This window comes from Schistocerca piceifrons, chromosome 2 (genome assembly GCF_021461385.2).
Source record: "Schistocerca piceifrons isolate TAMUIC-IGC-003096 chromosome 2, iqSchPice1.1, whole genome shotgun sequence".
NCBI lineage: Eukaryota > Metazoa > Arthropoda > Insecta > Orthoptera > Acrididae > Schistocerca > Schistocerca piceifrons.
In genome coordinates this window covers 939,425,851-939,453,256 of record NC_060139.1, presented here as the reverse complement: position 1 = coordinate 939,453,256, position 27,406 = coordinate 939,425,851, and the positions used below count along the sequence as shown (strand labels likewise).

At 43.7% G+C, this 27,406-nt stretch overlaps 1 protein-coding gene across 1 annotated transcript in view; it reads right to left on the bottom strand.

Moving 5' to 3' along the window:
- LOC124776310 (globin-1) overlaps positions 1–23,771 on the bottom strand; it is a 294,289-nt gene extending 270,518 nt beyond the window's left edge. The window contains exon 1 of the mRNA XM_047251243.1: positions 23,685–23,771. The gene's annotated coding sequence lies outside the window, so the exon portion shown is untranslated. The remainder of the gene's footprint in view (positions 1–23,684) is intronic.
- Between the last annotated feature and the right edge of the window lie 3,635 nt (positions 23,772–27,406).

Sequence of the window (27,406 nt, the reverse complement as noted above, 5' to 3'; positions counted from 1 at the left end):
GAGAAGTGCTGGCATACAGTTCTTGACTACCAGATTTTCCCATCCCCAAGGGAGGACTCGAACCTCCGACGGTGGGGAGGACGGGGGGCGGTGGGGGGGGGGGGGTGTTAATGGTGAGCCATAAATCCTACGGATATGTGAAGTTCGGTGGTCCCATTAGCGCGATTGGACAGGAGTAGGGCAGTGTGCAGGCATCGGGGTTTCACCCTCTCCCTTCCCTTCATACATAACAATACAAACGCAACATCACACTGTACAAGGAAGCTTCACATCATCCACCCAACACAGCCACATATTTGACGCTCCGTAGCAAGGAAGACAAAGAACGAAGTGTTCGGATTAAAAAGGGTGTAAGGCTGGGAAACAGTCTTTCTCTCCTTCTACTTAATCTGATAACAAAAACGCTAAGACGGAAATGAAACACAGGATCAATTGAGGGTTCGCTGAAATTGCTATCCTCATTGGAAGCGGGGAAGAATTACAGGACTTTTCGAATGGAATAAACAATCTAATGAACACAGAGTATGGACTGAGAATAAACTGGAGAAAGACGAAAGTAATGAGCTACTGTTAAAGCTAAAGTTCTGTCTACTACCTCTGTCGGGCAATTTAGTGGTGACAGGCCATCGTTTTATCCTCTGCCAATGGCGTCATTCAGGTGCGATGTGGAGGATCATGGGTTTAGCACCCCACTATCCTGTCCGTTGTCAGTTTCTCAGACGCTGGAGCCACTAATCCCCGCTAAAGTAGCTCCTCAATTGGCATCACGAGGCTGACTGTACCCCCATTCTAATCCTTCCACCAAGGAGAAATCCGTGGCAGCACCGGAATTAAACCCGAGTGTCCGCCCTAGCATTCAGACACGCTGACTGCTGAGCCACTAAGACGGACAAATTAATGAGGAGTAGCAGAAATCAGATTAGTGAGAAACTTAGCACCAAAATTTGGGGGCCACGAAGCACAAGAAGTGAAGCAATTATGCTGTCTTGAAAGCAAGACGAAGCAAAGAGGACATAAAAAATGAGACCTCTTTGCGATTCATCACCCTTCCGACTGGTTTGATGCAGCCCTCCACGAATTCCTCTGCCAACCTTCCCATCTCTGAGTAGCACTTGCAACCTAAGGCCTTAGTTATTTGCCGGATGTATTCCAGTCTCTGTCTTCCTCTACAGTTTTTACTTTCTACAGCTACCTCTAGTGCCATAAAAGTTATTCCCTGATGACCTAACTCATGGCCTACAATTCTGTCCCGTCTTCTTGTCTGTGTTTCCCATATATTCCTTCCCTCTCCTATTCAGCGGAGAAGCTCCTCATTCCTTACTTTATCAGTCCACCTAATTTTCAACATTCTTCTGTAGTACCACATCCCAAATGCTTCGATCCTGTCCTGTTCTCATTTTGCCACAGGCCATTTTTCACAACCATGCAATGCTGTGCGCCAAACATAGTGACTGACTTCACTTGGTCACGAATGCCCTTTTTGCCAGTACTAGTCTGCTTTTTATGCCCTCCTCGCTCTGTCAACCATGGGTTATTTTACTGCCTAGGTAGCAGAATTCCTTAACTTCGTCTACTTCGTAATCACTGATTTTGATGTTAAGTTTCACACTATTCTCATTTCTGCCACTTCTCATTACTATCTATCGTCTTTCTTCGATTTACTCTCACTCCATATTCTGTACTTATTAGACAGTTCATTCCATTCAACAAATCCTGTAATTCTTCTTCACTTTCACTGGGCGTAGCCCTGTCATCACCAAATCTTATCATTGACAACTTTTCACCTTGAATTTTAACTCCACTCTTAAATCTTTCTTTCATTTCCGTCACTGCCCCTTCGATGTATAGACTGAACAGTAGGGGCGAAAGACACACCCGTGTCTTACATCCTTTTTAATCCGAGAACTTCGAACTTGGTCTTGCACTTTTATTCTTCCGTCTTGGTTCTTGCACATATTGTATCTCACCATATCTTTGTAACTCACCCCGAATTTTCTCAGCATTTCGAACATCTTGCACCATTTTACATTGTCGGGAGGTTTTTCCTGGTCGACAAATCCTATGAATCTGCCTTGATTTTTCTTGAGTGTTGCTTCCATCATCAAACGTAACGTTAGAATTGCCTCTCTGGTGCCTTTACCTTTCCTGAAGACAATCTAACCGTCAATCAGAGCTGCTCAATTTTTTTTCCAGTCTTCTGTACATTTTTCTTGTCCTCAACTTGGATGCATGAGTTACGCTACTGGTCATTGAAATTGCTACACCACAAAGATGACGTGCTACAGACGCGAAATTTAACCGACAAGAAGAAGATGCTGTGATATGCAAATGATTAGCTTTTCAGAGCATTCATACAAGGTTGGCGCCGGTGGCGACACCTACAACGTGCTGACATGAGGAAAGTTTCCAACCGATTTCTCATACACAAACAGCAGTTACCCGCGTTACCTGGTGAAATGTTGTTGTGATGCCTCGTGTAAGGAGGAGAAATACGTACCATCACGTTTCTGACTTTCATAAAGGTAGGATTGTAGCCTATCGCGAATGCGGTTTATCGTATCGCGGCAATGCTGCTCACATTGGTCGAGATCCAATAACTGTTAGCAGAATATGGAATCGGTGGGTTCAGGAGGGTAATACGGAACGCCGTGCTGGATCCCAACGGCCCCGTATCACTAGCAGTCGAGATGACAGGCATCTTATCTGCATGGCTGTAACGGATCGTGCAGCAACGTCTCGATCCCTGGGTCAACAGCTGGGGACGTTTGCAAGGCAACAACCATCTGCACCAACAGTTCGACGACGTTTGCAGCAGCATGGACTATCAGCTCGGATACCACGGCTGCGGTTACCCTTGACGCTGCATCACAGACAGGAGCGCCTGCGATAGTGTACTCAACGACGAACCTGGCTGCACGAGTGGCAAAACGTCATTTTTTCGGTTGAATGCAGGTTCTGTTTACAGCATCATGATGGTCGCATCCGTGTTTGGCGACATTGCGGTGAACGCACACTGGAAGAGTGTATTAGTCATCGCCATACTGGCGTACCACCCGGCGTGATGGTATGGGGTGCCATTGGTTACACGTCACGGTCACCTCTTGCTCGCATTGACGGCACTTTGAACAGTGGACGTTACATTTCAGTTGTGTTACGACCCGTGGCTCTACTCTTCATTCGATTCCTGCTAACCCCTACATTTCAGCAGTATAATGCACGACCGCATGTTGCAGGTCGTGTACGGGCCTTTCTGGATACAGGAAATGTTCGATTGCTGCCTGGCCAGCACATTATCCAGATCTCTCACGAATTGAAAACGTCTGGTCAATGGTGGCCGAGCAACTGGCTCGTCACAATACGCCAGTCACTACTCGTGATGAACTGTGGTATCGTGTTGAAGCTGCATGGGCAGCCGTACCTGTACACGCCATCCAAGCTCTGTTTGACTCAATTCCCAGGCGTATCAGGGCCAGAGGTGGTTGTTCTGGGTACTGATTTCTCAGGATCTATGCACCCAAATTGCGTGAAAATGTAATCACATGTCAGTTCTAGTAAAATGTATTTGTCCAATGAATACCCGTTTATCATCTGCATTTCTTATTGGTGTAGCAATTTTAATGGCCAGTAGTGTATTAAGCTGATTGTACGATAATTCTTACATTTGTCGGCTCTTGCAATCTTCGGAACAGTGTGTTTTCGGAAGTCTGATGCTATATCGCCAGCAGACAAGCACAGATAAGGAGGGCCTTCCTGATCACAAGAAGTCTACTAGTATCAAACATTGGTCTCGTATAGAGAAAGAAACATTGTATGTTAGTGAATCACGGACTGTGGGATAACTGAAAAAGACGAGAACCAAAACATTTAGGATTTGGTGTTATAGATGGATGTAGAAAATTAAGTAGACTGATAATACTGGAGGGAACTGTAGAGTGTAAAAACTATAGGGGAGGACAGAAACTTAAATACATGCATCAAATAATTGAGTAAGTTGGGTGCCAGTGTTACTCTGAGGTGAAGAGGTTGGCACAGAAGAGGAAATCGTGGTGGACCGCGTCAAACCGGTAATAGGACTGATGACAACTGACGAAGAAAAAAAAAGGCAACGACACATACTGCCAGCGTAACGTTGCCCAAGACCGCAGTTGGAACGGCGGAAAGTTTCACGGGACTGGAAGAAGGCCCAGGTCATAGCAATCTATAAAAAGGGTAGAAATTCGGATGCACACAATTACCAGCCAATTTCACTGACATCGATTTGTTGTAGAATCATGGAACATATTTTGTGTTCAGACATAATGACCTTTCTAGACTCTGAGAAGCTCATCTGCAGAAACCAGCACGGTTTTAGGAAACAGGGGTCATGCGAGACACAGCTGGCCCTCTTTGTGCATGATATACAACAGGCTCTAGATACCGGCTCACAGGTTGATGCCATATTTCTCGACTTTCGAAAGGCGTTCGACTCAGTTCCGCACTGTCGCTTGCTACAAAAAGTGCGCGCTTACGTTCTATCCAGTGACATATGCGGTTGGACAGAAAGTTTTCTAACAGACAGGGAGCAATATGTCGTCCTGAACGGGGTAACTTCAACAGAAACAAGAGTAACTTCAGGTGTGCCCCAGGGCAGCGTAATAGGTCCTCTGCTTTTTACGATTGACATAAACGATCTGGTTGATGGTATTGGTTCAAAATGGCTCTGAGCACTATGCGACTAAACTGCTGAGGTCATCAGTCGCCTAGAACTTAGAACTAATTAAACCTAACTAACCTAAGGACAGCACACAACACCCAGCCATCACGAGGCAGAGAAAATCCCTGACCCCGCCGGGAAACGAACCCGGGAACCCGGGCGTGGGAAGCGAGAACGCTACCGCACGACCATGAGATGCGGGCTGGTTGATGGTATTGACAGCGGCCTTAGACTGTTTGCCGATGATGCTGTGGTCTACAGGAAAGTAGTATCACACGAAAGTTGTGAACAAATCAATGAGGATTTGCAGAAAATAAATGCGTGGTGTAATGACTGGCAGTTATCTCTCAATATTAGTAAGTGTAACCTACTGCGTATAACAAAGCGAAAATCCCCATTCATGTATGAGTACAAAATAAATGATCAATCAATCGTTGGAAGCGGTAACATCAAACGGTTCAAATGGCTCTGAGCACTATTGGACTTAACTTCTGAGGTCATCAGTCCCCTAGAACTTAGAACTACTTAAACCTAACTAACCTATGGACATCACACACATCCATGCCGGAGGCAAGATTCGAACCTGCAACCGTAGCGGTGGCGTGGTTCCAGACTGTAGCGCCTAGAACCGCTCGGCCACTCCGGCCGGCCGGTAACATCAGTCAAGTATCTGGGTGTGCTTATTCGAAATGATCAGATTACACAAGAAACGGGTAAGGCGACCTCTAGATTGCGGTTTATTGGTAGAATCCTGAAGCGATGCAGTCCTTCAACAAAGGAAATAGTTTACAATACGTTAGTTCGTCCAGTCTTAGAGTATTGTTCGTCTGTATGGGACCCTTACCAGTTGGGTCTGATTCAAGAAATTGAGAAGGTCCAAAGAAGAGCGGCAAGATTCGTGACTGGTTCATTTAATCGCTAGAGCGTTACAAATCTCATAGAAAGTTTGAAGTGGGACACACTTGCAGATAGACGGCGCGCTAAACAGAAGGGGCTGCTCACTAAATTCCGAAATCCGATCTTCACCGAGGATGTAGAGCATATATTATTATCACCAACTTTCAAATCGGGCAGTGATCATCATTCAAAGATAATGGAAATAAGAGCTCGTACTGAGGCGTTCAGACAGTCGTTTTTCCCTCGTGCGATCCGCGAGTGGAACAGAGGGGGGGAAATATGACTTTGGCGCGAATTGTGCCCTCCGCCACACGCCGCTTGGTGGCTAGCGGAGTATATATGTAGATGTAGGTGTAGTGTGGGATTCTCGAATTTCCCCTGATGCTCATTTTCTTTTTTGATCACCTTTGAAGACAGGACATTATGCCGACGGATTATAAAACTTTTGGATGAACGTGTTGTGTTTACTGAAACAAAGTACATGTGACTTGCGTTCCCTTGACTCTACTAACATAGGAGTCAACTGCGAAACTCGCAGTTTGTAGCAATGTTGTCGTTATGTGCAGCCAGTACTTGGGAATGAAGCACAAGAAACAGAACTCTACCGTCGCTCGGTGCACCCAGGGCGCAGCAGATGACGACTGGCGCGCTACTCTCGTCTATTGACCTTCGTTGAGCTGTTGACAAGGCTGCTCTCGAACACGCCGCTGCAAGCGGGAAACGGCGCCAGAGCCTTCCGCAGGCAGTGCGTTTAGCTGCGGCGATCGACTCAGATACACCTTTAGCGACTTGCTTGACTCAGTAACGTGACGTGTGTCATTACCTACCGGAGTACTGACTAAATCGTGGGACATACTTCTACATGTACACTCTGCACACCTCTGTGAAGTGCGTGGCAGGGGATGCATCAAATTGTATCACGTGAGTTTATTCCTGTCCCACTTACGTAAGGAGCGTGGGAAGAATGACTGCTTCAACGCTTCTATTAGCGCTGCAGTACTTCTAATTGTCTTTGTCGTTCCCACCAGAGAGAGACATAGAGGGCTGTTGTATATCCATATATTCCTCATTAGTATTGTTTCCTGAAACTTTGTAAGTAGGCTTTCGCGGGACAATTGGCATCGGCATTCAGATGTCCGGCAGTTCATGCTTTCCAGCATTTTCCGTTAAGCTTTCTCCTCGGCCAAACGAACTTGTTATCATTCAGGCTGCTTTTCTTTGTATACGTCCAACATCCTCTATTGGTCCTGTTTGGTATGGGTTCGACATTCTTATTCTAGGATGGGTCGTAAAGGTGTTATGTAACGAATCTCCTTGGTAGACTCACTGTAGTTTACCAGTGTCCTACCAACGAATCCAAGTCCACCATCTGCTGTAGCTAAGACTGATCCTATGTGACCAGTGTACTTCAGTTCCTTATAAAGTGCTCACCCGGGTATTTGAATGAGTTGACCGATACCAGTTGTGGCTCATCGATACTGTAGTCACGTGATACGTTTTGTTCGCTTTGTGAACTGCAAAATTTTACATTTCTGAGCATTTATACCAAGTTACCAACATATTTTCAAAGCGGTCTTTGAAAACTTATCAAGATCAGATTGAATTTTTGTTCAGCTTTGGTCGGACAGTATTTCACTATGCAAGCGAATGCTCCGAATTTTTATGTGAAAACTTTTAAAGCTTTTTAAAGAAAATAAACGTCATTAACGTTCTACATCTTTATTCTGTAAGTTACACATATCCGGCCGGGGTGGCCGAGCGGTTCTAGGCGCTACAGTCTGGAACCGCGCGACCGCTAGGGTCGCAGGTTCGAATCCTGCCACGGGCATGGATGTGTGTGATGTCCTTAGGTTACTTAGGTTTAAGTGTTCTAAGTTCTAGGGCCCTGATGACCTCAGAAGTTAAGTCCTATAGTCCTCAGAGCCATTTGAACCATTTGTTAGACATATATTTCTCAACATAGTCATCCTGGCGACGAACGCATTTCTCTTAACGAGAGACTAGTTTGTTGATACTGTCACTGTAGAATGGATGGCTCTGTTGACGGAGCCACGAACTCACATATGCGTACAGCGCCTCATCACTATCAGAGTAAAGTCCTCGAAGGTGTTCTTTAAGTACATCAAATAGATAAAAATCGGACGGGGCCAATGCAGGAGTAAATGGAGGATGATCGATGACAGTGAACTCTGGGCATCGGATTGTTCGAAACACGATCACGGGAGGCTGTTTCTCATCCGCCGATATGGTCACATGACACACCAGTATGTTACACGCTGGAGTTCGGAGGCCTCTAGCGGCAGAGGCCTGCAAATACGTAGACATGAAGAATATTTAAAAGGCTTTAAGAGTTTCCGCATAAAAAAATCGATGGTAGTACTTTTCAGCAGGCCCTTGTAGATGACAGCGGGATCTGCAAAAGTACAAGGTTGCTATAGATATTGTCTGCCATGGCATTAATACACCAGACGAACAGCGAGGATCCTAACAGACTTCCGTTGGCCCACATGAAGTTACTTCTACACCTGCGGTTTGATTCTCCTCCAACACGCTACATCTTTCCTACCAAGAAATCCTCAAATTTCGTTTTATACCTCATATAATCTTATTTTGGACGACTAACTTCTACATGATCGGAATTTTCACTATACAGCTTCGCCCTAGAGTCGTAGCCCTTAGGAGAGGGGCCAGACTCCCGTTCAGCTGACATAAGTTTTACGTTTATTGCTTTCGTCATTAGTTTTACGTTTATTTCTTTCGTCAGAGGCAGAACATAATTACAGTAATTTAGAGAGCGCAAGGTTTGACATGTGAATAGGGACTAGTGTTATTACGAGGGTGGTTTGAAAAGTTCTCGGAATGGAATAGAAAAAAGTTCTTACAGCACTGAAACTTTTTTTTATTTTTCAATTTAGTCTCCTTGTAGATTAATGCACTTGGTCCAACGATGTTCCATTGCCTTATCCCATCTCGAAAATGAATTTCCTCCAGGTCTGCAAAATAGTTGTCAATCCCGGCTATCAATTCTTCATTTGAAGTGAATCTTCGCCCGCCAAGAAAAATTTTCAGTTCTGGGAAGACATGGAAGTCTGAAGGAGCCAAATGAAGTGAATAAGGCGTGTGTGGCAACAATTCATACCTTAGTTCGTGTAATTTTGCCATGGCGACGGCACGTGTGTGCGGGCGTGCGTTGCCTTGTCGCGGCACCCATCTTACAGATAATTTTTTCATTTCTAATTCTTTAGTTAAAATGTGATATACCCTTTCAGATGACATCTAGAAAGGGTGAGCAATTTCACGCACTTTCAATCGGCAATCCATCATGACCATATTGTGCACTTTCGCAATGATTTCTGGAGTAATGACACATCTTGTCCGACTATTGCGCGGATCATCATCTAAGCTCTCCCGACCAAATTTAAATTCATTTGTCCACTTAGCAACAGTTGAATATGAAGGAGCAGAACCCCCAGTGTATTCTGGAAATTGGCATGAATGTCCATTACTTTCATACCTTTCTTTACGAAGTACTTAATCACTGCTCGAATCTCGATTTTATCCATCTTTGCAAATCATTATGCGGGAACAACAGAGCCACCTCACCGCCACAGCTCTCTCCAAGCGCACTGACGTGGCACGTATTTACAGGCAATAGTCTAACGAATATCACGTGAACAACTCGTTGCGTTACCGCTGACCTCTCGCGGTGATTCCGAGAACTTTTCAAACCATCCTCGTAAATGGATAAACTATGTAGAAATCTGCAGTAGCTACGAAGTGGTGCGAGTGGTTTTGGGGAAACTGCGCCATCCTAATTACAAAACGACGCACTGTTCCGTAAAATTAGAATAAGACCTAGATAAAGTAACATACCATATTAACTACTCTGTACCGAGCGAGGTGGCGCAGTGGTTAGACACTGGACTCGCATTCGGGAGGACGACGGTTCAATCCCGCGTCCGGCCATCCTGATTTAGGTTTTCCGTGATTTCCCTAAATCGCTCCAGGCAAATGCCGGGATGGTTCCTTTCAAAAAGGGCACGGCCGACTTCCTTCCCCATCCTTCCCTAATCTGATGAGACCGATGACCTCGCTGTCTGGTCTCCTTCCCCCAACAAACCAACCTAACTACTCTGTGAAATGAATGAAACTGTGGGAGCCTGTCGCCAGAGGTCTCCCGATCGTGCACAGAAAGCTGGACGTCACACAGCGTGTGGTCAGCAGCGCCAAATCGGGCTGGATCAGCAACACGAGACAGCTGAAGGAACAGGAAAAGATAGTGCGCGTCAACCAGCAAGCAATTACGGTGCGCTGTGGTGTTCTTCGTAAGACAATGGCACAGAGACATTTCGGTGACTTCACATGTGTAAGAAGTACCGCAAAACTGGAAGAAGGACGATGTGTGACGAGTGTAGCCCTGGAGTTTAGTACTACTCACAGCTTTGTTTCATGTGCATGGAGAGCGTTCCGAACTGCAGACACTGCTCCCCGAAGGAGATAATGTGATCGGCCACTGTCAACTACAGCAGCAGATGACCGGTACATTGTGCAACGGGCAAGAAGGTATCCATAGCCGGTGAATTGCAACCACAAGTAACGGGACTGCAAGGAACGCAATCTCAAGGTCCACAGTGGTACTGCATCTGTGGGAAAAGAGGATAGGGGAAGGAAGGGGCGGGGGGTTCTTTGCCCGGATTGAGTCTGAGTAGAGCTTCTGGACATACCGCCTCGTATGGCGATAGATGGAAACACGTAATAACACCACAACATTGTCGAACATCATCGTTTTGGTGGTCCAGGTGATACGGTGTGGGAAGGCATAACTTTGCATGGGCCTACTGCCCTCCTAATCTTTGAACACTGTACACTCACTCACTGGCTAACATTATTGTGACACTGTACTTCGTCATGTGCGTCTTTTCGGTATGGCTTCATTTTTATGAATGCCACTTGTAATGGTACTTGAATTACGTAACCATTACGGCACCTCACCTCAACCTCTCGATACCAGCAATATTCTACTGTGTTTCTGTGAAATAGTTAACATATTTCTGTGACAACATTCGGATTTGATTTCATTAATGTAGAGGTACTTTGATACTTCGATATGTATATGTTGCAATGATATTATTCTTATGTGTATTCTTTCTTTTGTCACTATGTTCTTTGACGTACTTGTAACTCTGATTTTTGGGCGCGTAAGCGGTTATTAGAGAGTCACGCTTTGGTCGTCATGTTTATGAAATGTGAACTTTAACAGTGAGGAAGATATTTTCAAGTATGTTTTATATTGTGAAGTGATGTTTTGGAACGAGTTACGTGATATTGCAACAAAAGTAATAAAAAAGAAGTGTAGGCTAACTTAAATTCGGAGTGCTGATTACTTTTTTACATCACCATTGTCCTAACTTGGAAAAGTTTAATCTTCAAGAATGGTTTATGAAACACATCTATAAAACTTTTGAATATCGCAGAATAACAAATAGGCCTCTTTGCATCCGAGCTTGGAATCATTGCTACGTAGATTTTCGACGATTGAGCCATGAGTTCACAACGAGACCAGAGTGGGAAACACGAAAAGATGAGTGCCTAGTTTATCCATTATTTCAAGAAATGACTTTATTAACTGCGCTCTAATGACACCTGCCACATAATATAACTTCGTTGTTGCCCGAAAATGCAATATTTAGCAGCGTGAGGAACAATACAATCATAAGTAATTTTTGACCTTTGTTGTGGCAGGGTTGTTAGACACTGCACGATCGCATCGAACGACGCAGTTGGAGGGACTCGCGGAAAGAGATGATACTCGGCGAATGGACTGACCTGCTCGTTCCTCCAACTTAAATCCCGTTGGGTACGGGTGGGATGAATTGGGGAGATGCCAAGAGCTGATGGGGAATGGAACGCCCTACGGCATGAACTCCTTGTCAATCTTGTGGCCAGCATGGGAGCACGTTGCAGAGCGGCATTACCGTCGGTAGTGATCACACAGCCCGTTAAGAACCAGGTCCATGCTTTTGTAATATCCAGGGGACCATCATAAATCGCGGTGACTTCAGTATATATACTGTCTTTGATTAAAAGTGTCGTTTCTGTTCGTCTCACTGAGTATTTCTATCTGTTACCTTCTGTACTATGATGTAGAAGCTCTTTCTACGTATGGTCCAAGTTTCTTCGAGCTATGTTACTTGGCATGAACACATGAGAAAGTTACTTTCTTCCTTAAGTTTTGGGCGCCAGTTTAGATACTGAAGATAATTAAACGTTTGACATCCTGTAGCTCACCATACAAGCCCAACATGTCCGAGTGGAGTTGACCTCCTCGCGAGCCGAGCGAGGTGGCACATTGGTTCACACACTCGACTCGATTCGGGACAGGGTTTCGAGTCCCCCTCCGGTCGTCCATATTTAGATTTTCTGTTGTTTCCGCTTGAGGCAAACGCCAAGATGGTTCAATTTGAAAAGGACACAGCCGAATTCCTTCCTTTTCCCCCCCTTGTTGTCTGCACCACTGGGGGACAATGTAGTCTGGGACACTTTATGTGGTCTACACCTATTCTGATCCGGGAGTTAACTTCTGGAAGGGCTTCTTTTCTCAACAGAGAGAAGGAAATACTGCTGTCTCTCCCTTTTTAGACGGTGTTTTAATTACCAGAAGATTCCTTCTAGACGCTTTCTATACTGGTGTTGAGAATGCAATGGATACTGCGCCTGTGACATTCTCTGGGCAAGATGTTGGTGCTGTTCGAGGTAATAAACTCATGTCCAGAACAAGTTTCTCTGGTGGCCATTTTCTACATCTACATGTACAATTATACTCCCCTAGCCACCAAGCGGTGTGTGGCGGAGGGCACAATTCGCGCCAAAGTCATATTTGCCCCCCTCTGTTCCACTCGCGGATCGCGCGAGGGAAAAACGACTGTCTGAACGCCTCAGTACGAGCTCTTATTTCCCTTATCTTTGAATGGTGATCACTGCCCGATTTGAAAGTTGGTGATAATAATATATGCTCTACATCCTCGGTGAAGATCGGATTTCGGAATTTAGTGAGCAGCCCCTTCTGTTTAGCGCGCCGTCTATCTGCAAGTGTGTCCCACTTCAAACTTTCTATGAGACTTGTAACGCTCTCGCGATGGCTAAATGTGCCAGTACGAATCTTGCCGCTCTTCTTTGGACCTTCTCAATCTCTTGAATCAGACTCAACTGGTAGGGGTCCCATACAGACGAACAATACTCCAAGACTGGACGAACTAACGTATTGTAATCTATTTCCTTTGTTGAAGGACTGCATCGCTTCAGGATCCTACCAATAAACCGCAATCTAGAGTTCGCCTTACCGGTTACTTGTGTAATCTGATCATTCCATTTGAAATCATTTCGAATAGTCACACCCACATACTTGACGAACGTTGCCGCTTCCAAAGACTGGGCATTTATTTTGTACTCGTACATTAATGGGGATTTTCGCCTTGTTATACGCAGTAGGTTACACTTACTAATATTGAGAGATAACTGCCAGTCATTACACCACGCATTTATTTTCTGCAAATCCTCATTGATTTGTTCACAACTTTGGTGTGATACTATTTGCCTGTACACTACAGCATCATCGGCAAACAGTCTAAGGCCGCTGTCAATACCATCATCCAGATCGTTTATGAAAATCGTAAAAAGCAGAGGACCTATTACGCTGCCCTGGGCACACCTACGTTTGTTTCTGTTGAAGTCACCCCGTTCAGGACAACATACTGCTCCCCGTCTGTTAGAAAACTTTCTATCCAATCGCATATGTAATCGGATAGACCGTAAGCGCGCACTTTTTGTAGCAAGCGACAGTGCGGAACTGAGCCTTTCGAAAGTCGAGAAATATGGTATCAACCTGGGAGCCGCAGCAGCTGCATATAAATTACAGTAGTTTAAAAGTAAAATTTCTTTTGCATGCTGCACATTAAGTTTTTCTCTTCAACTTTTGCACCTAGATGCGTTTCGCCTTATTTACAAGGCATCTTCAGTGGGTGTCAGATCAGGGTCTAATTCAATATTTGTAAGCCAAACAGCATTCTCTCATGCAGCAAACTGGTTGGAAGCTTACAGTTTTCCTCGTGGTCAGTGGTGTTGAAATACAGCACTGTAAATTCTCTTTTCTGAGAATGACAATTACAGTACCGTATTTCGAAAGCAGTAAGAACAAGAAGAGCTGTAGGTTTTCATCCAGTTTGCTACATGAGGGAAAGCTGCTTGGCTTACAAATAATTAATTAGACGGTGATCTGGCGTCCGCTAGAAATGCTTTGTAAATTAGACGAAGCTCATCTGGGCGCACAACTTAAATACAAAACTTAATTGCGGCATGCATTTTAAACTACTGAAAGTCGTGTTCAGAAGTTCAGCGATTCTCAAGTTCCACGAAAGCTAGTCAGGGAAAACTTTAGTGTGGTCGCCGTTGTAAATTTCTCACGTTAGATGATGCAGAGCTAACACTGGACAGATTCAGAATTTGTTGCAATACCATACAATGTACAGGGTTATTACAAATGATTGAAGCGATTTCACAGCTCTACAATAACTTTATTATTTGAGATATTTTCACAATGCTTTGCACACACATACAAAAACTCAAAAAGTTTTTTAGGCATTCACAAATGTTCGATATGTGCCCCTTTAGTGATTCGGCAGACATCAAGCCGATAATCAAGTTCCTCCCACACTCGGCGCAGCATGTCCCCATCAATGAGTTCGAAAACATCGTTGATGCGAGCTCGCAGTTCTGGCACGTTTCTTGGTAGAGGAGGTTTAAACACTGAATCTTTCACATAACCCCACAGAAAGAAATCGCATAGGGTTAAGTCGGGAGAGCGTGGAGGCCATGACATGAATTGCTGATCATGATATCCACCACGACCGATCCATCGGTTTTCCAATCTCCTGTTTAAGAAATGCCGAACATCATGATGGAAGTGCGGTGGAGCACCATCCTGTTGAAAGATGAAGTCGGCGCTGTCGGTCTCCAGTTGTGGCATGAGCCAATTTTCCAGCATGTCCAGATACACGTGTCCTGTGACGTTTTTTTCGCAGAAGAAAAAGGGGCCGTAAACTTTAAACCGTGAGATTGCGCAAAACACGTTAACTTTTGGTGAATTGCGAATTTGCTGCACGAATGCGTGAGGATTCTCTACCGCCCAGATTCGCACATTGCGTCTGTTCACTTCACCATTAAGAAAAAATGTTGCTTCATCACTGAAAACAAGTTTCGCACTGAACGCATCCTCTTCCATGAGCTGTTGCAACCGCGCCGAAAATTCAAAGCGTTTGACTTTGTCATCGGGTGTCAGGGCTTGTAGCAATTGTAAACGGTAAGGCTTCTGCTTTAGCCTTTTCTGTAAGATTTTCCAAACCGTCGGCTGTGGTACGTTTAGCTCCCTGCGTGCTTTATTCGCCGACTTCCGCGGGCTACGCGTGAAACTTGCCCGCACGCGCTCAACCGTTTCTTCGCTCACTGCAGGCCGACCCGTTGATTTCCCCTTATAGAGGCATCCAGAAGCTTTAAACTGCGCATACCATCGCCGAATGGAGTTAACAGTTGGTGGATCTTTGTTGAACTTCGTCCTGAAGTGTCGTTGCACTGTTATGACCGACTGATGTGAGTGCATTTCAAGCACGACATACGCTTTCTCGGCTCCTGTCGCCATTTTGTCTCACTGCGCTCTCGAGCGCTCTGGCGGCAGAGACCTGAAGTGCGGCTTCAGCCGAACAAAACTTTATGAGTTTTCCTACGTATCTGTAGTGTGTCTTGACTATATGTCAATGAATGGAGCTACAGTGAATTTATGAAATCGCTACAATCATTTGTAATAGCCCTGTACATTACAACATGGATAGAAACATTAATTAAACTTTACAAATTTATAGCGTTGCCTTTACTGATGTATGGTAGTGAATGTTGGACTGTACTGGCAGATCAATTACGACAAATCGAATCATCAGAGACGAACTTTCTTCGCTTTGTTGCGGGACAGTCATTCTGGACCATGAAAGAAACAAGAACTGAATGTAGAACCGATTAAAACTATAACTGAAAAATACAGACATATGGAAAGACCATGTCCAACGTATGTCTGTTAGTACATTTAAAGCTACGAGTGCAATGCTTTACAACCCAATAGGAAACAGAAATGTAAGAGGCCCGTTAAAGAGACCGCGCGAACAATTCTGATGCAGAACAAGCCAAAGGGCCTAATCTTGAAAAGACGACGATGATGATGACGATTTAGAATTTAACGCCCCGTCGACAACAACATCATTAGAGACGGCGCACAAACTCGGACTGGGGGAGGATAGAGAATGTAATTGGACGGTGGTCTTTCAAAAGGAACCATCCCATCGTTTGCCTGAAGCAGCGCATGAAAATCAGGGGAAAGCTAAATGTGAATTGTCGACCGGGGTTGTGAACAGTCGTCCTCCAGAATAAGACAAGTGGCTGAAACCGGATATTTCTCTCGGACACATAAAGGATCTGACGGTCTGGAAGGCCCTTAACAGACAGCGCTTCGGCGTCACAAGATGGGAAGTTGAACTACAATGTAGAGTCCATGCTGTGTGAGTGTAGAGAACAGTACAGCATGTGCGGCTCACCCTCTACAGTGTGACTCATCTGCTGACGTATGTACGACGGTGGATCGACTCACATCAACACACTAATAGCGTTTGAAGAGGTCACGCTTATAATGCAGAAAATAAAATTAATTTAATGCTGAGCTAATTTCTTTTCGGCAACTCATAATAAATACGGTGATCTTAATCTGGTTTTGGAAAAATAAAAAAAACTGCTTTACTCGACTGAAGGTCTAGCAGGACGACGGTAACGTTTCACCTTGTCGCATAATGAACATTACGATTCACCTATGCCAGTACTGCTCATCATCATCATCATCATCATCATCATCATCATCATCATTTAAGACTGATTATGCCTTTCAGCGTTCAGTCTGGAGCACAGCCCCCCTTATACAGTTCCTCCATGATCCCCTATTCAGTGCTAACGTTGGTGTCTCTTCTGATGTTAAACCTATTACTTCAAAATCATTCTTAACCGAATCCAGGTACCTTCTCCTCGGTCTGCCCCGACTCCTCCTACCCTCTACTGCTGAATCCATGAGTCTCTTGGGTAACCTTGCTTCTCCCATGCGTGTAACATGACCCCACCATCTAAGCCTGTTCGCCCTGACTGCTACATCTATATAGTTTATTTTCCCAGTTTTTCTTTGATTTCCTCATTGTAGACACCCTCCTGCCATTGTTCCCATCTACTAGTACCTGCAATCATCCTAGCTACTTTCATATCCGTAACCTCAATCTTGTTGATAAGGTAACCTGAATCCACCCAGCTTTCGCTCCCATACAACAAAGTTGGTCGAAAGATTGAACGGTGCACAGATAACTTAGTCTTGGTACTGACTTCCTTCTTGCAGAAGAGAGTAGATCGTAGCTGAGCACTCACTGCATTAGCTTTGCTACACCTCGTTTCCTGTTCTTTCACTATGTTGCCATCCTGTGAGAATATGCATCCTAAGTACTTGAAACTGTCCACCTGTTCTAACTTTGTTCCTCCTATTTGGCACTCAATCCGTTTATATTTCTTTCCCACTGACATTACTTTCGTTTTGGAGATGCTAATCTTCATACCATAGTCCTTACATTTCTGATCTAGCTCTGAAATATTACTTTGCAAACTTCCAATCGAATCTGCCATCACAACTAAGTCATCCGCATATGCAAGACTGCTTATTTTGTGTTCACATATCTTAATCTCACCCAGCCAGTCTATTGTTTTCAACATGTGATCCATAAATAATATGAACAACAGTGGAGACAGGTTGCAGCCTTGTCTGACCCCTGAAACTACTCTGAACCATGAACTCAATTTACCGTCAACTCTAACTGCTGCCTGACTATCCATGTAAAGACCTTTAATTGCTTGCAAAAGTTTGCCTCCTAGTCCATAATCTTGTAGAACAGACAATAACTTCCTCCTAGGAACCCGGTCATATGCCTTTTCTAGATCTATAAAGCATAGATACAATTCCCTGTTCCACTCATAACACTTCTCCATTATTTGCCGTAAGCTAAAGATCTGGTCCTGACAACCTCTAAGAGGCCTAAACCCACACTGATTTTCATCCAATTGGTCCTCAACTAATACTCGCACTTTCCTTTCAACAATACCTGAGAAGATTTTACCCACAACGCTGATTAAAGAGATACCTCTATAGTTGTTACAATCTTTTCTGTTTCCATGTTTAAAGGTTGGTGTGATTACTGCTTTTGTCCAGTCTGATGGAACCTGTCCCGACTCCCAGGCCATTTCAATTATCCTGTGTAGCCATTTAAGACCTGACATTCCACTGTACTTGATCAGTTCCGACTTAATTTCATCCACCCCAGCCGCTTTATTGCACTGCAATCTATTGACCATTTTTTCCACTTCCTCAAATGTGATCCTATTTCCATCATCATTCCTATCCCGTTCTACCTCGAAATCTGAAACATTACTGATCGCATTTTCACCTACATTGAGCAACTCTTCAAAATATTCCCTCCATCTACCCAAGGCATCCACAGGATTCACCAGCAGTTTTCCTGACCTGTTCAAAATACTTGTCATTTCCTTCTTACCTCCCTTTCGAAGACTGCTAATTACACTCCAGAATGGTTTTCCAACAGCTTGACCCATAGTCTCCAACCTGTTTCCAAAGTCTTCCCACGATTTCTTCTTGGATGCTGTAATTATCTGTTTGGCTTTGTTTCTTTCTTCAACATAACTTTCTCTGTCTACCTGGGTTCTGGTTTGTAGCCATTTTTGATAGGCCTTCTTTTTCCTTTTACAGGCTGCCTTGACTGTATCATTCCACCAAGCTGTTTGCTTCATCCTACTTTTACACACTACTGTTCCAAGACATTCTTTAGCCACTTCTAGTACTGTGTCCCTGTACCTTGTCCATTCGTTTTCCAATGACTGTAATTGACTACATTCAACTAACTGGTACCTTTCTAAGATCGCTGTTATGTACTTGTGCCTGATTTCCTTATCCTGAAGTTTCTCCACTCTTACCCTCCTACAAATGGACCTGACCTCCTGCACTTTCGGCCTCACAATCCCAATTTCACTGCAGATTAAATAATGATCAGTGTCATCAAAGAATCCCCTGAATACAAGTGTGTCCCTCACAGCCTTCCTGAATTCCTGATCTGTTATTATATAGTCAATGACAGATCTGGTTCCCCTGCCTTCCCAAGTATACCAGTGAATGTTCTTATGTTTAAAAAAGGAGTTTGTGATTACTAAGCCCATACTGGCACAGAAATCCAGTATTGCTAAGGAAATAAAATCTTTTAAACATCACACCATTACCTGTTTTCCAAGAATTACCTTTCGTCATTCAGTAAACCCGTTCTCGTCGTCTTAGCCAAATTTGGACTAACGCATTGTCACTAGAAAAATACTTTTTCCATATTGCTACTGTAGTAGGTTGGGAAATGAAAGTATGTATTGTATCACAACACTATGTCCGAGAGTCTGACAGGGAATCTTTTGAAATATAATACACACAGGCAATGTCTCCGAGACGGATTTTTGTGCGAAGATGAAATGAGCAGACAATTTAAGGAGTAAAGAGACGTGGTTTGTAAGAAACGTTACCAGAGGAGAAACTACAAATGTACATTTCTTCAACAATTGCATTTAATGTCAGAATGATAACATGCGGGTATTTTCAGCGTCTGCACGCGAACATGTGTAGTTGTACCTCGCATGCACAACTTAAAATTTCAACCTGTCGTCTCTCTCTCTCTCTTTCTTACTGTGACGGGCTCACACCAGAGCTCATTAAAAATTTGTATAACTTGCTCCGCTTTACCACTGTTTCAACTGCTCTTATCACGAAATCCTGATATTATATCACAGTTATTTTGCAGTGATGTATATCGTTTCTTGTAGCTTGAGAATTCAACCATCGAACATCTGTATTTAGTAGTCGTATTACCGTCTAAAAAAGAAATCAACTTTATGGGATAATGCTAGGAAAAGAAACTACCAAACGCATTTTTATCATGGAGCATTCATTATGTGCCTCGTAGTCCTACATCAGCAGACGGATAGATTTCTGAAATGGCAGCATTATTCCAATGGGCTGTCATTTGCCGATTGCAGAGATCTGCCTGTTAGCGGCTATTTTGCCCTGCTGCGTTTGGCTGAAGCGCCATAAAACAAGTTATAATCAGATCGGTGCGTTAAAACGGGTCCAGCCAGCGTCAGCTGTTTATGACTGTCGAGTGCTCGGGCTATTTTGGAAGGAACCTCACATGTTACAGCCCAAAGTGCTGCGCTTTTGTATTTTCTTTTCTTTTACGTAAATAGAAACCAGCCCACTACAGTGGAGCTTGAATGGAACTATAACTAGCCGTGCAATTTTGTACATAAATTAGAAAAGAAGAAGAAGACGAACACAAAATCCACAACGAGAAAATTAGACAGTTACAATTGATTCATGTTTTCTGAAATTGCTTGAGGTCAGCGACTGTATCATAAATTTGTAACTTAATTTTCATTGCTTCAATCCTTTTTTACTGATAAACAGATGAACACACACAATCAGGCAATTACAAAATAATGTGTAGTACATGCAGAGCCCTCCATGTAAACCGAACTGGGAGATACTTCCGAAGAAAGATGCAACAAACATGTAAGTGCTTACTACACCTACATTAAGGACACTGGCCACCCATTCCAAAATACTGCGAATGATTATCTAAAAACAAAAAAAACTATTGTTTTCATAACCAAGATAAACCAAATAATCATAATATTTAATATGTGCCAAGACATAAATATGCTTTTGTAAAAACGAATGTGTTTTCATTGTCTGTATTATGATAGCAACTGAAATAAGCTGATCTTAGCATAGTCTTTGGAATACAAACATCTTAATGTGAAAGTATGAAGTGACAAAGTGTTTATTACTGTGCTTTGTGTGCCAGACAAATAAATTACCAGCAGAATGTAAGCAAAGTCAGCAATGAAATGATCTTAACATACATCCCTCTTCAGGTATACACAGAAATAAATTATCCTTTCTGTACAGGGTTAAATTTCTGTACATAACCTCACTTGCGCATCCAGCAAATAAATCTCATCACACTTCACATTAATGCATTAAAATTTTTGCGAGTCAGCGATCTTGTAAGCTGTATAACATCACTCAAAAAAACACAGTCTAGATCGCGTTGGTTATTTTATTTAAAATGACCGGTTTCGGCCTAGTCTTAGGCCATCTTCAGAACAGCACCATGAGCTGAACTTGAGGTTGTCAACTGTCTGTAGAACACAGTCGCTGAAACCGCTGACTGAGGTCTACTGTCTGTCCTGGACATCCTCAGCTTCAGCTGACGGTGCTATTCTGAAGGTTGCCTAAGACTAAACCGGTCATTTTAAATAAAGTAACCATCGCGATCTAGACCGTTTTTCCGCAGATTTTATGCAATGCAAGTGATGGTCGCACTGTGCTGCCAAAACGTGTCGTGCTACTAAATATTAGCAAAAAATGACTGAAGAAGTAAAAATTATTTCATAAATAAAAGACAGGTCTAAGATTGCTTTGCGCGTGAAATTTGGATTTCGATACAGTAAAAGTCATGAAAAGCTATGTTCGTAGCACAGATCTGTATGAGTGCGGAACATCGACGAAGGTGGAAGACGGGGGATAAGACGACTAGAAACCATAGTAATGTGGCTGTACAGAGACTGTTAAAGATGAGGTAGACCGATGAAGTAAGGAATGACTACATCCTGTAACGAACCAATGAGAAAAATATGGTTTACAAAGAGCATAATTAAACTAAGAGATACAGTGAATGGGCATGTAGAATTATATGAGATGTTCTTGAAACCAGTTCTTGAAGGGATATTGGAAGGAAAGAATCAGAAGACCAGGCCTAGATATTAGGCAGACCGTTGATGGTGAGGGATTCAGCAGTTTTGCCGAATTGAAGAGGATGGTTAGGGAAACTTATGCCTAGAAAACTGCATCAGACCAACTTTAAGATTAATGAACGAACAAAACGATGCTACAAAGATAGCCAACTTGCTTTAAATGTTCAGAAATGTAAAATTTTGGACTTCACAAAACGAAAAAACATAGTATCCTATGACTATATCAATAAGTCACAATTGAAATCGGTCATCACTTACAAATACCCGAGTGTGACAATTTTTACGTATGTTAAACAGAACGATAACATAGCCTCAGCCGTAGGTAAAACAGTAGAATGGTTTACAAAGGAAATTGCTTCAAGCGACTCGTTGTGACCGATCCTAGAATAACGCTCAAGAGGTGTAGGACCCGTACAATATAGAACTAACAGAGCATATTTATTGAACGTAAATTATACAGATAAGGGCAACACAGTTGATCACAGATTTGTTTGACCCACGGGAAAAACGTCACGGAGATGCCGATAAACATGGACAGGCAAACGCCTGAAGCTTGACGTAACTATCCCGTGGAAGATTAGTTCGTAAGTTTCAAGGACCAGCTTTAAGTGATGAATCTCGAAATAACTACACTCCCCTACGAATCGCTTCTATAGCGTTCGAGAATTCTAGATCAAGTACAGCGCGCACGGAGGTGTTTAAGCATCCATCCTTTCCGCACCCCAAATATTATGAATGGAACGGGTAAAAGCCCTAATAACTGTTGTAATAGCAAGTACCCTAGCCTGTAGATGACGATAGTAGCATACATTTTTTGTTATATCCTAGATGACAATCACACAGCCTCGTATAATGTACTCAAGATGGCAAACTGAGAAAAATAGTTCAGAAAATGCTGCCTTTCTGAACAAACGGCTTATAGTGATTGCACAGAAAAAAGAAAGAAAAACTGTTTATTTTCAGTTTTGTAGTATTAAAGCGAATGAATAATTCTGTAATATTCTACGCTGTGAAACATTTCTTAGACGCAAAACAAGCATTATAGAGAGGCTATAAAAACTGTTGATTATTAATGAATAACGCAGTAAATATTAAATTAAGGTTCTGATGCCAAACGACGCCCTAGGAAGCGCTTATTTTCTGTACCATTAATAATACACTGCACCAGTTAAGTTTTTTCATTCACGGAACGACGCGTTTTCAGGATTTAATTCGCAATTTCAGGTTCAGTTACTTACATTGATAGTATATGTGATGCCTGCGTGTGTGCTGCTCTGATTACCTTCTCGCACTGTGGTTTTAAGATGTGCGCCTCCTTGACTGCGTACAAATCACGTACAATACCAACATAAATATTTGCGTTTCAGACAGCGAATTAACTCCTGATACATCTCGTGCTAAGTATAAAAGTATATTTATTACATAAATCAGTAAAGAAACACTTGCGGGCTTCCGGAGAACATTGAGACGAATGAAATTAAGTCTCCACGACGGTTGACGTGGTTCGTGTTCAGCTTTATTCACGACGGTTAAAGGCAGTCTTCATTGAAGACGAGGAACTGGTGATGTTGGGTCCTTGACTGAAAAGTTTTAATTATGAAATTGATTGGAAATCGTAAAAAAATGTAAACGTTGTTGCGACTAGAGACGGTTCATAATCACTAACTGTTGACACTAACGCTGACACTTCCACGAATGTCCACTGAATGAACGTGAGATCGTCTTCCAAACTGCGGTTATGAATCTCGAAATGGTAGTTACTGATATTCGGAGCGAGGTCTTCTTCGTTTTGGCTCGATCTTAATGCGTTCGTTATGCTAAATCATAAGATTTCCTTCCTGTGCCATGCTTAGTTTTATATGGCACCGACATAACCTTTTCTACTTCTGCAAAGACCTTGGGGATAGCGAGGCCACAGTCGATTTCTTCCCCATCCGATTCGTTTTGGCTCGATGTTAATGCGTTCGTTACGCTGAATCATAAGATTTTCTTCCTGTGGCACAGAAGCTGCAAATTAACACCATTTTTGCACACAGAACAGGAAAAAAATTTGTTAGAATCGTGGAGTACCGTTCCTAGAGAGCGAGTAGCAGAGGTGACGGCTTACCTTGCGTGGAAAATCGCGGGCCCGTGACTGCGATGCGTGTATGAGTGCGCGCGCTGAAAGCCGCTGTCGGACTGGCTTCGCGCCGCCCTCCCCTTCTCTTTTGTTCGCCCGGCGCATGCGCACGACAGACGCGCCAAAGCGCCGGCCACGTGCTGACGCTTCCGAATCTGCACCGGCACGCAGCCCCATGGAGCAATGCGGAGCGTGAGGTGGCCGAGCCACGTGTTGGCGCGATCCGATCATACCGCGCGCACCTGTCTGTTAACAGCTCCCGCCGTAAACAAAGGAGTGCCACGCAAGCAGACGTTGAGGTGACAAAAGTGCCGAGGCATTCGCCAGCATGGAAAGTATCCGTCCTACATTACTGACACCAGCACTGTCCAAGGCGTTAGAATGCATAGTCCACGTCAAGGTTACCAATTATTTAACACTGAATAACCTCTTAGACATATACTAATCTCGTTTCCAGCAAAATCGCAGCACAACGACTGCTCCAATAAAAGAGACTGACGAATTAATGCCATGGACAAACAGCAGGCTACTATTACATGCTTCCTGGACTTCAGCAAAGCTTTCGACACTGTTGACATTGACATTCTGTTTGCCGAAATGACACGTCAAAATTATTCATCAAGCGCTGTACAGTGGTTCCACTCATACCTGACATCCCGCTAGCAGTGTGTAATGGTAGGTACTAAAAGATCGCGTGGAAGGATGTTGTATCAGGGGTCACACAAGGATCAATATTGGGCCCATTACTTTTCTCATTATACACTACTGGCCATTAAAATTGCTATACCAAGAAGAAATGCAGATGATAAACGGGTATTCATTGGACAAATATATTATACTGGATCTGACATGTGATTACATTTTCACACAATTTGGGTGCATAGATCCTGAGAAAGGAGTACCCAGAACAACCACATCTGGCCGTAATAACGGCCTTGATACGCCTGGGCATTGAGTCAAACAAACCTTGGACGGCGTGTACAAGTACAGCTGCCCATGCAGCTTCAACACGATACCACAGCTCATCAAGAGTAGTAACTGGCGTATTGTGACGTGCCAGTTGCTCGGCCACCATTGACCAAACGTTTTCAGTTGGTGAGAGATTTGGAGAATGTGCTGGCCAGGGCAACAGTCGAACATTTTCTGTATCCAGAAAGGCCCGTACAGGACCTGCAACATGCGGTCGTGCATTATCAAGCTGAAATGTAGGGTTTCGCAGGGATTGAATGAAGGGTGGAGCTACGGGTCATAACACATCTGAAATGTAAATTCCACTGTTCAAAGTGCCGCAAGAGGTGACCGAGACGTGTAACCAATGATGCTGTAAACAGAACCTGTATTCATCCTAAAAACTGACCTTTTGCCATTCGTGTACCCAGGTTCGTCGTTGAGTACACCGTCGTAGGCGCTCCTATCTTTGATGCAGCGTCAAGGGTAACCGGAGCCATGGTCTCCGAGCTGCTGGAAACGTCGTCGAACTGTTCGTGCAAATGGTTGTTGTCTTGCAAACGTCCCCATCTGTTGACTCAGGGATCGAAATGTGGCTGCACGATCCGTTACAGCCATGCAGATAAGATGCCTGTCATCTCGACTGCTAGTGATACGACGCCCTGGGATCCAGCACGGCGTTCCGTATTATCCTTCTGAACCCACCGATTCTATATCCTGCTAACACTCATTGGATCTCGGTAGGTTACAATCCGATCTTTATCAAAATCCGAAACGTGATGGTACGCATTTCTCCTCCTTACACGAGGCATCACAACAACGTTTCACCAGGCAACGCCGGTGAACTGCTGTTTGAGTATGAGAAATCGGTTGGAAACTTTCCTCATGTCAGCACGTTGTAGGTGTCGCCACCGGCGCCAACCTTGTGTGAATGCTCTGAAAAGCTAATCATTTGCGTATGACAGCATCTTCTTCCTTTCGGTTAAATTTCGCATCTGTAGCACGTCATCTTCGTGGTGTAGCAATTTTAATGGCCAGTAGTGTATTTAATGATGTGCCAACTATTCTCTCCCACTGCAGATACCACCTATACGCTAATGGCTGGCTGGCTCTGAGCACTATGGGACTTAGCTACAGTGGTCATCAGTCCCCTAGAACTTAGAACTACTTAAACCTAACTAACCTAAGGACAGCACACACATCCATGCCCGAGGCAGGATTCGAACCTGCGACCGTAGCAGTCGCGCGGTTCCGGACTGCGCGCCTAGAACCGCTAGACCACCGCGGCCGGCATACGCTAATGACCTTCAGTTATATGTCAGAGCAAGTCCAACAAAACTGCACACAGCCATCGATCATGTAAATGCTGACTTGCTTGCTTTATCAGAATGGTCGCAGAACTTAGGTCTGAAACTAAATCCTTCCAAAAAGCAACCAATCTTAGTCGCCCACAAAAGACTTATTACAACACAGCACAGAGAATCTCTTCCATGCTTAATTTTAAATGGCACCGAAATAGCCATTTCTCCTTCTGCAAAGAACTTGGGGATAATCCTGGACCACCACTTAGACTGGACTGAACACACTACTGCAGTCTGTAAGAAAGTATCTGCATCCCTTCATTGTCTACAGGAATATAAAAAAGTATTTCCATCCTAGCTTAAGAAGATGCTCTTAGAACCTCTAACATTCCCTACTCTCGACTGTGGCGATGCCATTCTTCAAAGACTTTCGTACGAAAACTCTCGCAGGCTTGAACTGGCGATGAATGCTTGCCTACGATATATTTGTGACGTTCGTTTTTTCGATCATATAACTCCAGCCTATGAACAATTATCGTGGCTACGTGCTGATAAACGTAGGGACTACCATACTTTATGTTTACTCCATCGTCTTCTCATTCATCAGACTCCCTCTTGCTTATCTTTGGCCATTACTTTACTATCTGAACAGCACAACAGAAACACTCGTTCTCAAATAAGTAAGATCCACTCAGTACCACCACACAACACCGTCATGATTTCTAAATCGTTTTCTGTATCCGGAACTCGACTTTGGAACAATCTTCCTCAAAATATCAGAGAAATTAAATCACTTCCAGGCTTCGAAAAGCAGCTAATGGCTCACCTCTCGCAATAGCTGTCTCACCCACATACCAGTCTGCAGCCCACACTCTTCAATCCCCCTCCCCCTACAATTTTTCCCTTTTCCTCGCTTACAGAGTATTTACTTAAATCAAGTCCTCTCCTAACAGCCACTATTACTGCCATTCCAATTTTTTTGTTCTTCATCCTTTCTTATTGTAATTATTATCATTATTATTACTATTATTACGCTTCTTATCATCTCTAAGATTATCATTTTCATGAATGTTTTGGTAATATATCTGTATGTGTTGTTCCTGGTCAGATGTAAGAGAGGGCCTGAAGGCCCTAATCTGGTCATGCTAAATAAGCAAATAAATAAACAATTTATACACTGAAGTGACAAAAGTCATGGGAAAGCTGGTAATATCGTGTCGGACTTCCTTTCACCCTGCGTATTGCAGCAACTCGACGGAGCACGCCTCTATAGCCGGTGCAGGGTTTGTGCATGAACTGGCCTCTCGGCCCCATAAATGTTCGATGGAATTCATGTTGGGCGATCAGGGTGACCAAATCAACCGCTCGAAATGTCCAGACTGTTCTTCAAAACCAATCGCGAGCAAACTGCGGCCCAGTAACACAGCACATCGTCATCCATAAAAATTCTATCGTTGTTCA